Below are 15,441 nucleotides of genomic sequence, written 5' to 3'. Positions count from 1 at the left end.
ATTAGAAAGTGTAGATGTATAATGGGACTTGGGTGTCCTTGTCAATAAGTCACTGAAAACTAATATACAAACATACAAATTAGGAATACGAGTAGGCCACTCGGCCCTTCGAGCCTGCTCCACCATTCAATATGTTCATGGCTGAACTGATTAATCCACATTTCCACCTACCCCCAATAACCTTCCACCCCCTTGCATGCAGCTGCAGCAAGCAATTAGGAAGGCGAACGTTATGTTAGCCTTTATTGCAAGAGGATTTGAGTACAGGAATAGTGAAGTCTTGCTTCAATTGTATAGAAACTTGGTTAGACCGCACCTGGAGTACTATGTGCAGTTTTGGTCCCCTTACCTTATGAAGGATATTATTGCCATAGAGGGAGTGCAACCAAGGTTCACCAGACTTGTTCCCAGGATGGTGGGACTGTCCTATGAAGAGAGATTGGGGAAACTGGGCCTGTATTCTCTAGAGTTTTGAAGAATGAGAGGTGATCTCATTGAAACCTACAAAATACTTAAAGGGATAGACAGGGTAAATGCTGGTAAGATGTTCCCCCTGGTTGGGGAGTCTAGAGCCAGGAGACGCAATTTCAAAGTAAAGGGGAAGCCACTTAGGACAGAGATGAGGAGAAACTTCTTAACTTAGAGGGTCATGAATCTTTGGGATTCTCTACCCCAGAGGGCTGTGGAAGCTCAGTCATTGAGTGTGTTTAAAGCAGAGATTGACAGATTTCTAAATACAAATGACATAAAGGGGTATGAGGATAGTGTGGAGGAAAAGGCATTGAAGTGGATGATCAGCCATGATCGTATTTAATGGCAGAGCAGGCTCAATGGGCTAAATAGCCTAATCCTGTTCCTATGTTTGTTTTTACAAAAACATTCATATATAATTTTTGTACCAAAGAAGATCTGCTTTTCTTGCACAGGCATTTCTGACAAAGATCAGAGCAGGTAGCAGAATGGATTGTAGGATGCAGAAAACAAGAAGGTAGGAGTTAAGGGAAGTTACTCAAAGTGGCAAAATGTGGAAAGTGGTATCCTTCAGTGATCCATGGTGGGACCACTGCTGTTCATTATATATATAATAATGAGTTGGAGGTATGATATAAATATTTGGAGATGATACCAGATTCGGACATATAGCTAATAATATTACACTCTGTTGCATTGCGTCTACAGCACAGAAACAGGCCCTTTGGCTCAACTTGTCTCCACATGACCTTCTTCCCACTCCTCTTCACCTAACCCTATCAACATATCCTTCTATTTCCTTCTCCCTCATGGGCTTATCCATCTTCCCCTTAAATGCATCTTACGCTATTTGCCTGAACTATTCCTTGTGGTAGCAGATTCCACATTTTCAGCTCTGGGTAAAGAAGCTTCTCTTGAATTATTAGTGACTATTTGGCACTTATGCCCCCTAATTTTGGTCTCCCTCACAAGTGGGAACAATTTCTCCATGCCTACCCTATTAAAGCCTTTCATTAACTTATCAGGCCATTCCAACAGCTTTCGATTTTCTCGAGTAAAGAGTGTCAACTGCTTAGTATTTAGAGGATTGCACCAAAATGCAAGAAAACATAAACCAGCCTGCAGAGTGGACTGCTGAATGGCCACTGAAATTCAGTACAGTGAAGTATAAGATGGCTCATTTTGGTAGGAGGAATTAAGATGGCACATATTTCTTGCAAGGTATGAAACTATGGTCTGAATTTTAAGCTCGGCTTCGGGACCCTGATGTCAGGTCAAACGGCGGGTCCCGTGCCTACGCTTGCCAGCAGCGTGACCAGCTTGGTGATTTTACCACAAGTGGCATCCTAATTGGCTGCCTGTGGGCCCGCTGTCCAATCAAGGATGGCGGGCAGGCCCCTGATGCTACCAGCCCAATCAGAGAGTCAGCAGCTCTGAAGCCTCAGCAGTACCACCAGGTGAGGTGGGCACTGATGAGGCAGCTAGGAAACCTTGGGGCGCTGCAGGTAAATCAATTGTAAATAAAAAAATCAGGGGGCCAAGGATCGGAGGGTAAACCTCTCTGGGAGAATCGTTGGGCCCTTGGGGGCTCCTTTCCAAGTCCACAGCCTCCTCTTTGGGCCATAGAGCCTCCACTCCGATAGTTCCCCGGGCTGTCATCAACAAATTGCCAGAGGGTCCATAAAAAGAGCCTTTAGTAATGCAAATTAATTGCCCACCAACTTGGAGCCAGCTGGTGTCCTAACATGGCTCCCTGCTATTTTACTGGCCCCTCGCCTCCATTCCTGTCACCTGGGGGCTGGTAAAATTCTACTCTACATCTCTGAACCCTAAAAGAGATCTGAGAGTAGAGATATATAAATTGTTAGGAGTAAGAATACAAATTGATCAAGACATGAAGAGTGCAAACAAAGAGTGAGTTTCACTTCTGGAGGAATAGAATACAAAGGCAAGGAGGTAGTGTTAAATTTATATAAAACGTGGTCAGGTGATTTGCACGGACTGATCCTGCCCTAACTTAAAATCAGGGCAAATAGTTTTGGCCTTCCCAATGTTTAATTGGCAGTAATTTTGGCTCATTCAGGACTGGACTGCAGCCCAATACACCTACATTGCCAATAACAAATAGAAGTATACCATTGGTATCTTGAAATAATGCCAGTTTAAAGCTTATGGTAAAATTTCATCTCCAGAATAATTGTTGATTGCTGCATCCTTCATAACTTCACGTTGAAAAGACATTTCAGCATACATTGCGAAGCATTTAACAGTAGTATCAGCAATAGAGAAACAAACACACGTACTAATTTCCGATGTATTCCAGCTGCATTGTTCTGGAAGAGTCAAACACATCTGTCAAATCAAGCATCTAAGCCCTGAAATTAAATCATAGCCTCTCTGTGTCTACATAAAATTTTGCTCCATCATGTCCTGACATGTCTGATGAATCTGCAGCTTAACAAGCTGATTAGTTAGCTGGTGAATGTGAAATTTGAACCAAACACTGAAACACTTCTTTCATTATCTCTGAAGAAATTCACATTCATTTAAAATGGGTCCAATAGAATTTAAAGCACGTTGGGAGGCCATGTTGCTTTCTAAACTATGTCATAAAAATGGCTCATAATATATAAGAAGCACATTAAAAAATCAACAATTCTGGAAAAAATCATGATAAAGTTATTGGGGCGGAAATAAGTTTGGTCCCGGTTTCAGTTTACGCCTGAACAGAGAGACCGAAACCACCCTGGCATTGCGTCTCAGGCCTCATCTGCATATTTTTTTTCTTTTTTTTAGTATAGAGGGAGCTTTACTCTGCATCTAACCCATTTTTTTTTTGAAGGTGACATCTTTGAAGGTGAGCTGCCAGTACCTCCCAGGTAGCTCACTCAATGAGAAAAAATAATTTTAGGCTGTCGGTAATGGTCCACAGGTACATTCTATGGAACAGTTTATCATGTAACAAAGGGGCAAATAGGAGGGGGGAAATTTCCAGGATTATGGAGTCAGGATTGAAGGGGGTGGGGGATGGTGCGATTGCACCTCTTGGCTCCACAGAAAATGTTATTAAATTCAATATAGTTAAACTCACTTCTACTTGGTGGCCTTGGGACCATTGAAGAAACCTGAGTGGAACAAATTTTATACAAAGATTTTTCAATAGTTGTTGACCCTCATTAACATATTTAAGGGGACTATGGCCTGTTTCAGGCATCTGCTTGGGCTATCTAAAAATGTTCCCTATGACTTCAGCAGTGGGTTTAACGCCTGTGCAGATTGGACACAGGCTATCTCACTGCAAAACCAATATGCCATTTATCAGGTTCAAAGTTGGCACAAATCATACCAATTTCTAGCCATCATCTTCAACAATGTTATCCTGGTACAGGCAACTCCTTTCTTAACAACATTACGTTTGTCTCCAGCTCTGTGCCAGAGCTCTGATCCTTGAGATAAGTTTTGGGTTATGATTCCTCAATATATGTGCAATGAGGAAACTGCCTTGCCACTTCATAGTGCACACATGCATGATTGCAATGTTTTCATGCTTTCCATGCATTTGTGGTGAAGTAAAGATCAAAGAAAGGAGCATGGAAAAGGAAATGAAGAATGACTAGAAGTTGAAGGGGAGAATCGGAGAAATGAAACCAGAAAAGAAAGCTGGGAGAAGGAAAGAAAGAAAAAAGCCAAGAGAGAAAAGAAAAAAAGAAGTTTTTGAAAGAGTTGCCCATACTGAACTGAGTGTGATGCTGCATTGGCTTCCTTCGACTCTCTATTTAACATCCTTGTACTTGGCCTCTTCTATATAGTTGTGTAGCTAGTGCCTTTCCCCCTTCATTTATGTCTCAATTTTCATTTTAAAAATATTTGATTTATGAGTATTAGCAGCGAAGATCCAGTAATAGAATCATAGAATAGTAGAGCCATAGGATCTGCTCCAACTCTTTTGAAGAGCAATCCAGTTAATCCCATTCCCTTGCTCTTTCCTCATATCTCTGCAACCTTTTCTCCTTCAAGTATTTATTCAACTAACTTTTGAAGATACCATTGAATCGATATCCACCACCCTATCAGGCAGTACAGTCCAAATCCTAACCACTTGTTGCATAAAAGGCTTTTCTGAATGTCACCTCTGGCTCTTTTGCTAATAACCTTAAATCAGTGCTCCCTGGCTATCGACCCTTCAGCCATCGGAAACAATTTCTCTTTAATTACCCTTCATGATTTTGAACTCCTCTATCAAATCTCCTCTTAGCCTTCTGTGCTCTAAGGAGAATAACCCTAGCTTCTCCAGTTTATTCACGTAACAGTAATCCTTCATCCGTGGAACCAACTATTCTAGTAAATGTCTTCTGTACCTTCACCAGTGCCTTCAAGACTTTTCTAAAGTGCAATGCCCAGAATTGGACACAATACTCTAGCTGGGGCTAAACTAGTGTTTTATATAGGGTTGGCATAATTTCTTTATATTTTAAATTAGTATCAGGTTTAATTTTTGCTGGGTTCTTAGTTTTTGGCCTGTTGTTGTGATGATGGTAAATGTTAATATAAATATTCATTCCTGGTGTACTGTTACATTTGTGTGTGATGACATTTGTATTTGAATGATGAAATAATAATAATGACATTAGGTTTTGGAAAGTTTATAAGCAATTCGTATTATAACCTATAAAAATCTTATACCACATTGCATCAATAAATAAAAACAAGTGCGCTGAAAGGAGAAGAACTACATGTTTTGTAATTGGTTAGGTGAAAGCTTACTTTGAAACTTTAATGGCAATACAAATTTAGCTGTGTTGCCTGATTTCTGGGTTTAAGTATTCTGTCGGCAGTCACACATTTAAGGTTTAACATAGCTGCTAAAGGTATAAGTGGAAAATTTTGTTACCAAATACTGAAGCGTAATTCAAACATTTTTACATGATCCACATGGAACTTCCACTGCACAAACTCTGTGGCTGTTTAGTGCAGAGTACTTTAGCAGGTCATTATAAGTACAAGGATAAGGAATTTGGAAATATTCTGTTTATAAAATGAAGCAAAACTTTCTTGGCTCTTTATTGGGGAGGTGGTGGTGTAGTGGTAATGTCACTAGGCTAGTAATCTAGATGCCCATGCTAATGATGTTCACTGGAACACTGCAGCAATCCCAGCACAGAGATGTGGGCATGAAAGCAGGGGAGTGTGTTGAAATGGCCAGCAACCGGAAGCTCGGGGTCATGCTTTCGGACTGAGCAGAGGTGTTCCGCAAAGCGGTCACCCAATCTGCGTTTGGTCTCCCCAATGTAGAGGAGACCACATTGAGAACAGCGAATACAGTATACTACATTGAAAGAAGTACAAGTAAATCGCTGCTTCACCTGAAAGTAGTGTTTGGAGCCTTGGATATGTTATATAGGAGATCATAATTAAAAATTGAAAGCAAGTTTCAGTAATGGCACCATGAAACTATCATTGATTGTTGTAAAAACCCATCTAGTTCACTAATCTGCTTCAGGGAAGGAAATCTGCTGTCCTTACCTGGACTGGCCTACCTACATGTGACACCAGGCCCACAGCACAGTTGACTCTTAACTGCCCTCTGAAATGGCCTAGCAAGCTGCTCAATTGTCACGGGCAATTTCGGAATGGGCAGCAAATGCTGGCCTTGCCAGCAATGCCCACATCACATGAAAGAATAAAACAAATCGGTGTTTTGTTACCAAGAATGCATCATAATGATCAAGCTACAGTCCAAATGTATTTGCTTTTCCTTATTTAGAATATACTAGTCTTGGAGAAAGTCCTGGTCATGATGCTGTTGAAAAATGTCTTCAGGCAGCAATTTGGAAGAGAAGCTGATGGACCTGTCACCTCTGGCAGACCTAAGAGCTGGGAGCTCATTGAAGAAATGGAGATTTTGGCCCTTGGACAATCAAATGTCTGTGCTAGCTTTGCAGGAATTGTTTTGATATGCTTGCAGTGTGAAGGTGTGCTCCAAAGCCAGTTCTTACAAAGGCTCAAACAGAGGATCTTGTCCCAAATCCTGACACATCAGGCATATGCTAATATCATGATCTATATAATATATCCAAGGCCCCAAACACTCCTTTCAGGTGAAGCAGCGATTTACTTGTACTTCTTTCAATGTAGTATACCGTATTTGCTGCTCTCACTGTGGTCTCCTCTACACTGGGGAGACTAAACGGAGACTTGGTGATCGCTTTGCGGAGCACCTCCACTCCGAAAGCATAACCCCGAGCTTCCGGTTGCTGGCCATTTCAACACTCCCGCCTGCTCTCATGCCCACATCTCTGTCATGGGACTGCTGCAGTGTTACGGTGAACATCAACGCAAGCTCGAGGAACAGCACCTCATTTACCGATTAGGCACACTACAGCCTGCCGGACCAAATGTTGAGTTCAATACTTTCAGACCATGACGGGCTCCTCTTTTTATTTTTAGTTATTTTTTCTTTTTTATTTGTTTATTTTATTTTAGTTTGTTTAGTTTGTTTCTACTGTGCCTACCCTCTTTTTTTCATGTTTGTGCTTGGGGCCAGGGCTGTTCATTTTTCTGTTAATAAACACCCTCTCTGTACTAATGCTTGGTCTTTCACCATACCATTTGCCTTTTCTCCATGACCTTCTGGTCAGTTATTCTCTGTGGCCTTGTCCTATCTAGACCTTCTCCTTTGTTATTTCTTGCCTAACCCCCTGCTTTACTTACTTAAATCTTTTTGCATTTCTAATATTTGCCAGTTCTGATGAAGGGCCACTGACCAAAATATTAACTCTGCTTCTTTCTCCACAGATGCTGCCAGTCCTGCTGAGTATTTCCAGCATTTCTTGTTTTTATTTCAGATTTCCAGCATTTGCAGTATTTTGCTTTTATTATCATAATCTTCTATACCTTTCAAAGTGGACAAAGAAGCCAGTGACCAGGAAGTACAGGAACCTTCTAAGCAGCAGATTTCAGCACTCCAGCCTCCATGGCAGGAGCAAGCAGAAGTAGCCCAGTGCTCAGCTAGACTGACAGCCCAAGAAGGAGTGGAGAAGGTGCACTGTGAGACAGAAGGAGGTTTAGAGGAGTTCTACAAGGAGATAGCGAGACCATCGCCATGATAGCAATGGGACTACAAGGAGAATGGAGCAGCTCCCAATTCATGAGATAGGGCTAGGCAATGGGCTACAAACCAATAGACTAGTCTGATGGGTGGAACACACTCATTTGCTGAAGATTTCAGGGACAAGATCACATGGAGTGCTAGTGTCTGACCTCATCACCAATCAGCAAAGCCTGTTTTACAGGTATTGAGGGCAAGACAGTGAGTGTGATGGAGACATTCTTACAAAATAGTACCAGGGCAAAAGCTTCCCTGGTAGGAATGCCTAGTGGCGGTATAGTAATGAATTGAGTCAAATGAGAGAGTTGGTGGTGAGGTAGAGCTGGGTATCATCAGCATATATGTGGAACTTGATGTGTTTTCAGATGATGTTTGCCAAGGGGCAGCATGTTTATGAGAAATAGGAGGGAGCCAAGGATAGATGATTGGGGTTAACTGTGTGGTAGTAAGAAGAGAAGCAACTGCAAGAAATTCTTTGGCTGCCACTGAATAGATAAGAGTGGAATTAGGTGAGGACAGACCCACTAAGTTGGACAATGAAAGAGGCATTGGAGGAAGATTGCATGATCAACTATGTCAAAGACGGCAGACAGATTGAGAAGAATGAGGGGAATAGTTTACCATGGCCACAGTCACATAGGATGTAATTTATGATTTTTATAAATGTTGTTTCAGTGCTGTGGCAGGCAAGGAAACCTGATTAGCAGGATTCAAACATGGAACTGTGGGAAAGATGGGCACAGATTTGAGAGGCTATACCACATTCAAGGACTTTGAAGAGGAAAGGGAGGTTGGAATTGGAGCAGTAGTTTGGAAGGGTCAAAGGGGTCAAGGCTGGGTTTTTTGAAGGGGTGGGTGATGAGAACAGATTTGAAAAGGAAGGGGACAGTATCCAAGGAGCGGGAACAGCTAATAATATCCAGGAAGGGAAGTTGGGTGGTCAGTAGTTCATTGGGAATATGGCTGAAGGGGCAGGAGGTGGGTCTCATGGACAAGATGAACTCAGAGAGAGCAAGATAGGTGATAGCAGAGAAATGAGAGAAATTGCAGAAAGAGGCGAGTTCAGGGCACATAATCAGGCTCTTTAGCCTATAAAATCAATGCCAGTGTTATTGCTCCATGCAAGCCTCATCCCATCTGTCTTCATCTAACCCCATCTAAGTTGGCTTGGGGGGTTAGGGAAAGGGAGGGAAGCAGCAGAATAGACAGTTTCAATCTTAGTGATACAGAAGTTCCTGAAATCCTCTGAGAAGTACCATTTTAAACATTGCATGTAATCATTTCCCTTTTGCACATGCTACTTCATTGTGCCCAAGCTGGATGACATGTTTCTATTGCAGGTGGAAGTGGTGAGCACGAGAGCAAACCAACACTGAAGTTTCCATTCATTCCATTTAGTTGCCAGCTGTGGCTCAGTTGGTAGCCCTCTTGCCTGCTGAGTCAGAAGGTTATGAGTTCTGTTATGAGCTCACAGGACACCAGTCTGGTGTGTACTGAGTCTTTAATGAAACTGACTGTAATGGCTGCCTGCAGTCAGAGTGCCTCATGGTAGAGTTCACACGACTACGGTAAGCCAGGAGGCACATTGGTACAGTATTGCATTTCTATCCCAGACAGGTTCAAAGCCCACTCCAGAGATGTGGGCAGAATTTTGGTGACAAAATGGAGATGGGAACTGAGACAGGTGGCAGATAATTTCCCAACATCATTCCGATGGTCAGCGATTTTACTGAGGACAGGGATCGGGGGGGACCCGGGAACCCATCCAATTCAAAGTAATGCCCAATTAGGCCTGTTAACAAACTTGTTGTCATCTCATGAAGGGATAGTCTGCAATTTTTGTGGGAAGGCATGGGATCCATGCTGGATCTGGAACAGGTCAGCTAGGAACGGCAATGCAGGAGGGAGCTGCACCATTCAATGAGCTGGGCTTATAAAAGAGTGCATGGCTGAGAGAGGCACTCATCCATTAGCACACAGTTGCCATTGGGTGAGCAGAGTTAGCGAAGCAAGTTGTCTATGCGTGCTCGGTTATTTGATGTGGTCATGACCCTCCAGGGATTGTGAGGCATTAAGGGGAGGGATCCAGTAAGCATTGTGAGTGCAGCTGACTGCAAGCAAGGCAACAGCTGGACATGGGATTAATGTACTCGGAGATAGGGACAAGTAGCGATGAGAATCAACATCCTCAGGAGCAGATGCAGAGCTCTAGGCATGAGGAGGGCAGAGGGGAACGAGGAGCAGGAAGACAATGGAGATCATACCCTCAGCATCGAGTGTACCTCTGAAGAAGAAGCTACCTGGACAAATCAGTGAATCAGTGACGCAGCAGACTGTGCCTATCTTGGCAGATGGTAGCTGAGAGTTGTGGCCTGGTTGAGGAAGACCTCAGATATCACAGACTACCCTGCCAGTAATTGTTAAATTCACCATGGCCTTGAACATCTTCACGTCTGACTTGTTCCAGGATTAGCTGTGAACCTAGGTGGAGTCTCACAAACAGCAGCACACCACTGTATCTCACAGATCACTGATGCTCTGTTTGCGAAAGGACAGTGAGATTCGCCTCTATCACTGCATTCCCGGAGCTGCAGAGCATCATCGAATGCACCCATGTGGCCATCAAGGCACCAGTGAGCCGCCAATGAGATTCATCAATATGTGCTTTATGAATGTGGACGCTCGCTATCCTGGCAGCTACCTTGACGCCTTCATCCTCCAGCAGACCAAAACACCGTGAATGGCTTCTCGGGGACAAGGGCCATCTCTTGGAGAGATGGCTACTCACCCCTTTACGTGACCCTGAGACGGAGGCACAGAAGTGCGACAACCGCAACCATCTGCTTACTAGGCCGAGCATCGAGCAGACCATTGGGCTTCTGAAGATGCAGTTCCAGTGCCTGAACTAGTTGGGTGGCACCCTGCAGCACACTGCTGCAAGGATCTTGTGCATTATGTTGGTGTGCTGCCCTCTCCATAACATGGCCCTCCAGATGGTTGTGGACCTTGAAGAGGGTGAAGTGCTGGATCGATACAGTTCATCGGACGAAGAGGAGGAGGAAGATGCAGAGCAGAGCAGTGCCAATGCAGTGTGAAGAGGTGGCCGGAGCCATCCCAGGAGTAAAAGCACTCATCAGGATGGCATGAACACTAGGGCACATCTGATCCAGGCTTGTTGCACCTGAGCACCACTCATCCAGCAGGATTGCATGCTCTGGCACTCGCGTTGCTCTGCTTGTGAGAACACATCCGTTAAACTCACAACTTTCAATAGTTCCATTCTTACTGACAATGAATTGTACACATCTCTCCAGTGGTCTCAGTATCCCCATTCAAAATCCATTGCTTCCCTTCACCACTTTCCTCTTTTCCAGTTTCGCCATTAAAGAACAGAAGCTCACACTTCTGGGCTCACACTTCTGGGATCATGGCTCAACATTTCCAATGTAATTAATAAATATCAATTTACACAATCACAAATGAAAGTCACCCAAGTGAACCAGTCAGTGCAATGAATGACGCAGTAGCCTTTGCTCTCGGTCACTTCTACGCAGTTCTCCCTTGTGGCTTCAGGTGAGGTGGAGGCAGCCTGCTCATGTGTGTCTGCTTGCAGCTGAGATGTCCGTGGCGATCGTCCTCGTCATGGAGGTGCTAGTGGGAGCACCTCCAGAGGCTGCTGCACTGCCATCAATGTTGGGGCAGCCTCCGTCACAAGGCCCTGCTTCAAAGATGGTCCCTCAGTCAGAGGGGCCAAGGAGGCCGATGATGTTAGTAATTCCCTGTGAGGAGTGGCTCCCTCATCCTCTTCGGTGACTGCCTCAGCCCTTTCATGGTGCTCTGGATCACTGGAAGGGAGCACCAGCTGGGTGGTTTATGATGACCTTTAAGAGTGATGGCCCTTTAAAATCTTAGTATGCTAATGAGCTACATACCAGGATGTAGTCATGTGACTATAAGTCTGACACTCTCTAACTGTAATACCTAAAGGTAGGTCCTGTAAATAGTTAACTCTGTACTGTACATAATAGTTAGCTGTTAATGAACCTGTTTTGAGATCTTAACACATCTCATTTATGTTGCATCAGGCAACATAAAAAGAATTCATTATTTGGTGGCAGCTGTGGTGAGAAAAAAAAGTCTAAGTTTGAAGACCACAGGGAAAACAGCTCTAAAAATGATCTTCCAGAGAAAGGTAAAAGAAAAATACTGACCCAAACAGGGAAAGAGAAAACACTTACCTCAAGCTGTAGAAGACAGAGTGCTGAATGACAGGCTGCAAATCACTCACTGCAATTGGGTGAGTCATTGTCCCAACAGTCCAGGAATCCCCGTTGAAAAAAAACTTCAAAGTGTTTGCAAAGTTGATTTTTTTAAAAGGCTCAGTAAAAGAAAACAGGGAAAATCCAAGCACTATCTCAGGCTGATCAATTGTTTTCAAAGGATCCCTCAAGCTAGTCAAGGTCCGTGCCATTACAGGAGGTGCCCAACGGCAAAAAGTGCAGGAATTCTCCATCCACACAGCCGCAGATAAAGCTGTTAAAAAAATTAAATCACTCAAGCGGGAAGCGTTTTCATTCACTCAGCCGAAGTTTAAAAAACTCATAAAACTATTCAAGCATGAAGAATTGCCTACTGAACAGCTGTATAAACAAACTCTAGCAGAGAGAAAACACTTAAAATGCCTATTGCACAACTGGAAAGTTAAACCAGGGCAGGACATATACAGTGAATGGCAGGGCCTTGGGGAGTGTTGTTGAGCAGAGAGACCTTGGGGTGCAAGTACATAGTTCCCTGTAAGTGGCAACACAGGTAGACAGGGTGGTGAAGAAGGCATATGGCATGCTTGCCTTCATCAGCTGAGGCGTTGAGTACAAGAGTTGGGACATCATGTTACAGTTGTACGTAACGTTGGTTAGGCTGCATTTGGAGTACTGTGTGTAGTTCAGGTCGCCGCACTACAGGAAAGATGTGATTAAGCTAGAGAGGGTGCAGAAAAGATTCACAAGGATGTTGCCTGGTTTGGAGGGCTTGAGTTATAAAGAGAGATTGGATAGGCTGGGTCTGTTTTCCCTGGAGCGAAGGCGGCTGAAAGGGGACATGATAGAGGTATATAAAATTATGAGAGGCATAGATAGGGTAGATAGCCAGAGTCTGTTTCCCATGGTAGGAGTGAACAAAACTAGAGAGCATAGATTTAAGGTGAGAGGGAGGAGCTTTAAAGGGGATCAAAGGGGTAAATTTTTCACACAAAGAATAGTGGGTATCTGGAATGAGCTGCCTGAGGAGGTGGTGGAGGCAGGAACAGTAGCAACATTTAAGAGGCATCTGGACAGTTACTTGAATGAGCAAGGCATAGAGGGATATGGAATTAATGCAGGCAGGTGGGATTAGTATAGATAGGCATTATGGTTGGCATGGATGCAGTGGGCCGAAGGGCCTGTTTCTATGCTGTACGACTCTATGACTGTATAAATAAACAGACTAGCATGCTGGAAGCACGATAAACAGACAAGCACTGCTAAATACCTGTCCCTGTCAATCAAAGCAGCCAAGAGAGTTTTAAAGGGGAAACAGTAAAGACTCATAGAATAAGTCTTAAAACAAGTTTTAAAGCAAAAGAACAGCAGAAACATGGATACCAAATTTCCCAGCATGAACTGGAAAGCCATGGATATCCTATCCCAGTTCCAGCTTTTCAAACAGAGAATGCAGTTATGCTTCACCAACCAAGTGAATACAGAACCAGAAAAGCAGGCTGTAAAAATAATGATAGCAATTGGTAATGAGGGATTACACAAAATCAATACCTCAGGCTTATCTGAAAAAGATCCCACAAAGATATGGAAAGCGCTAGAAGATCAGCTCAGATTAAGAGTGAATTTTAGAATTCATTGCCTGGAATTGATGTCCTACAGGCAACAGCCACAGGAATCAATAGACCAGTTCATCAGTAGATACCATAGCAAGGATAATGAACGTGATTTTTCAGAAGCTGAGCTGTCAGACCGAAGATTGGAGCTGGAAGGATGGTATCAACACCCATTGAAAAAGAAAGGTCACAGCTTTGGTGCACTGCTGGAAGATGACAGGAAATACAAAGCCATTGTAGCTGGACAAGAGCACGTGCAAGCACGAGGTGCAGCCAATAGTATTGGCACCAGCTGTGTGGTAATTGTGCTTGGTCCCACTCACTGCAAGTTGTCCTGCATTTCAAGAGCTGTGCAAGGCATGTGGTGGAAAAGGACAGTGGACCCGCCTATGCAGGAATTCTGGCTCCAAAGACACAGCCAGAAGTCACGGTAAAATACAAGCAAACAGAAAACAGGGCAACAGCAGCAAGGAAAGCTCCAGAGACCTGCAAGACCACAAGCCGATACATGAAATACAAGTGAAACAGACCTGAGACAAGACCCAGAGAGAATTTTGATCCAGAAGATGAACATCCATTCCACATTGTAAACCTTACACATCACGTTGATGAAGTCAAACAACTGGAAGCTTTCCCCATTATTAACAACACATGGCCAAAGAAAACTGGCAAATATACACTCAGGGTTAAGATTGACACCGGTGCGAGTGCAAATATCCTACCAGTCCGAATCCTTAAAGATATGTACTGGAGTCATTGGAAATCAATGATGCAACCGACTACTGCCAAGTTATCTGCATAGAACAGGTCACCCATCCCTTGCAGTGGCACATTAATATTGCAATACAGCTATGGCAAGTTGGCATGGAAACCACAAATGTTCCACCTAATAGACACGAGCGGACCAGCAGTGACAGGGCTATCAGCGTGTAAGGACCTCAACATCAGAACTATCCATGAGAGCATTGCCGAGGGGAAATGTCCAAGGACCGGAACCCACTCGCAGACTATGGCCAGCATTAGACGGTGCAGTCTGGAAACCCAACAATAGAATAAATATGCTGTGCCTTCACTACTGCTCTCTAGAGAACCGCCAGCACCACGACGAGCTAGAACAGACAGGTACCTCCATGATACCAAGTGCTCTTCTCCCAACAAGTCCTCGACTTTAAGCCCCAAGCTTTCACACGCGGAGGATTAGGAGACAAAGGACATGCAATGTCCTGAAGAGGCAGAGGAGGAATGAGTTGAAGCATTGTCTATTGGCTCTTCGAGATAAGGTGCCAGAACTTTCCAAGAATGACAAAGCCTCAAAGGTGGTCATCTTGAGAAAAGCAACAGAGTATGTTAGAAGGCTCAATGCAGAGAGGGAGAATCTTCAGAAAGAACAGCAACAGATGAGACGCAAACTCCCCGAGCAAGAGTTGTCAAACCACCGAGACAATATATGGACTTTTGAGCCTCTATATTTGTAAATTTCACAATCTCTATCCATGTATCAATAATTTTGATATCTAAATTTATTTGTTTCTTACTTTTAGCATACGAGAATTGTCTTTGGAAAGAAAGGGGGTGTTGTATGATTGCCTTTAAGAATGTTGGCTCTTTAAGATTTTAGAATGCCAATGAACTAAGTACCAGGATGTAGTCATGTGACTACAAGTCACTCTGTAACTGTAACATCCAGAGGCAGATCCTGTAAATAGCTAGCTCTGTACTGTATATAATAGTTAGCTGTTAATAAAACTGTTTTGAGATCTTCAACCAACTGGACTCCATGCATCTTATTTATGTTTCATTAGACAACATAAAAAAACTCATTACAATCGACATCCACTCCGTGCATCTTTGCGCCAACAGTGTCACTGTCCGGTCAATGCTACAGAATGTCGTATGCATTCTGTGCACGTCACAGCACTGTTCCAGTATCCACTTAGAGTTCTGTCACATGTGGCTCTTCTTGAGCTTGGCCACTCTCTCAATGGAGGAGCTC

General features: G+C 43.6%; 1 protein-coding gene across 8 annotated transcripts in view; it reads left to right on the top strand.

Moving 5' to 3' along the window:
- The window catches only part of opn5 (opsin 5), a 473,827-nt gene that overhangs the window by 347,938 nt on the left and 110,448 nt on the right, over positions 1-15,441 (top strand). The gene's annotated exons all lie outside the window — the stretch shown is intronic.

Source organism: Heterodontus francisci, chromosome 3, assembly GCF_036365525.1.
Source record: "Heterodontus francisci isolate sHetFra1 chromosome 3, sHetFra1.hap1, whole genome shotgun sequence".
Lineage (NCBI taxonomy): Eukaryota > Metazoa > Chordata > Chondrichthyes > Heterodontiformes > Heterodontidae > Heterodontus > Heterodontus francisci.
This window is presented reverse-complemented; position numbering and strand designations above follow the sequence as displayed.